Source organism: Pteropus vampyrus, unplaced genomic scaffold, assembly GCF_000151845.1.
Source record: "Pteropus vampyrus isolate Shadow unplaced genomic scaffold, Pvam_2.0 Scaffold740, whole genome shotgun sequence".
Classification (NCBI taxonomy): Eukaryota; Metazoa; Chordata; class Mammalia; order Chiroptera; family Pteropodidae; genus Pteropus; species Pteropus vampyrus.
The window spans coordinates 83,372-85,153 of NW_011889521.1; positions in this window are offsets into that span (position 1 = coordinate 83,372).

Sequence of the window (1,782 nt, forward strand, 5' to 3'; positions counted from 1 at the left end):
GGGAGTAAAGTGTTTTCAAACAGTAAATGAATGTCAGTACATCAGATTCATTAACAAAAGGGAAAATCTTACCTCTTAGAATAAGAAGTCATTCATCTTTTAGTAACAGATCGAAGTCGTTGTAGTTATAGTGTTACCTTTAATTTTTGTTTCCTTTGGGGATAAATCTCTGAAGATTCTAGAGATTGGAATGAGAGTTCAGCAACATCATGTAGCAGCATCATTATGTTCTATAGTGGATAATGAGCAAGCAGTTCAATCCACACACACACAAACAACTAATCTTCCAGACTTCTGTCAGTTCCCAGGTGGTCAGTTTATTCTTTTGCTTCTGCCTAGGTGTTCACACATAGTTGTGTAACCTTCATTTAATAATTATTAGAGTATAATATAATAAATTGTCTCATAGGCAAATACTGGTTCCACGTTTACTTTGATATTTCAGATTAAGAAATATTCAATACTAAAGTTCCAGTATAAAAAGGTAACCTTAGCTTTATCCATTCAGTGTGTGTTTATTGATAAATATTTTCTATCGATATTTATAAGAGTGCCATTAATTACTTTGGGGACATATAAGTTGGAACTTGGTGTAAAATCGAATTTTAAATAAAACAAATTTTTAAGACATTTACATTTATTTATAATATTAAATGTGAAAAAAATGAAAGTTTTGAAAGTTGTATCTAAGTTTAAAGAAAAAAAGTATGTGGATGAATTTCAGTTGAGGAATAGTCTCTCACTGACAGTAACCTGAGATGTTGCCTCCTGGGGTGATCACTTATGGTGTAGGTGGATGATGGTGGAATACAGGTGTCTTCCACCCTAGGTTTAATCTTACCTAATTCTCTTATGAATCCTAATTTTATTTCTTTAATTTTTAAAAGCTTTTTATTAATCTGTTGTTGGCATACAATATCATATTAGTTTCAAGCATACAACATAGTGATCTGACATTTATTGACCTTATGATGTGATCGCCACAATAAGTCTAGTTTGTCATCTGTCACTGTATAGAGTATGATATTATTGACTATATTCCCTATGCTTTACGTCCTCATGGATTATTTTTATAACTGGAAGTTGGTTCCTCTTACTCGCTTTTACATTTTTCACCTCCCTCCCCAGCAACCACCAATCTCTTCTGTGTACCTATGAGTCTGTTTATGGTTTGTTTTATTTGTTTTGAAGATTCCACATATAAGTGAAATCATATGGTGTTTGTCTTTCTCTGTCTGGCTTACTTCAAGTAGCATAGTACCCTGTGGGCCCTTTCATGTTTTTGTAAATGGAAAGATTTCATTCTTTCTTATCACTGAAAAATATTTTATTATAAAATCTTCCTTACCTATTTATCTATCATTGACACTGTGGTTGCTTCCATATCTTGGCTATTATAAAATGCTTCAATGAAAATAAGGGTGCATTTATCTGTTCAAATTAGTGCTTTTGTTTTCTTCAGATAAATATCCAGAAGTAGAATTGTGGAGTTGTATGGTAGTTCTACTGTCAACTTTTTGAGGAACCTCCAAACTGATTTTCATAGTGGGTACACCAATTTACAATCCCACCAATGGTGTACAAACATTTCATTTTCTGTACATTTTCGGCAACATTTGTTATTTTTTTACTTTTTGATGATTCCCATTCTGACTTGTATGAAGTGATATCTCATTGTGGTTTTGATTTGCATCTTCCTGCTGATTAGTAATGTTGAGCATCTTTTCATATTTCTGTTGGCCATCTATATGTCCTCTTTGTAGAAATCTGTTTAGTTCCTCT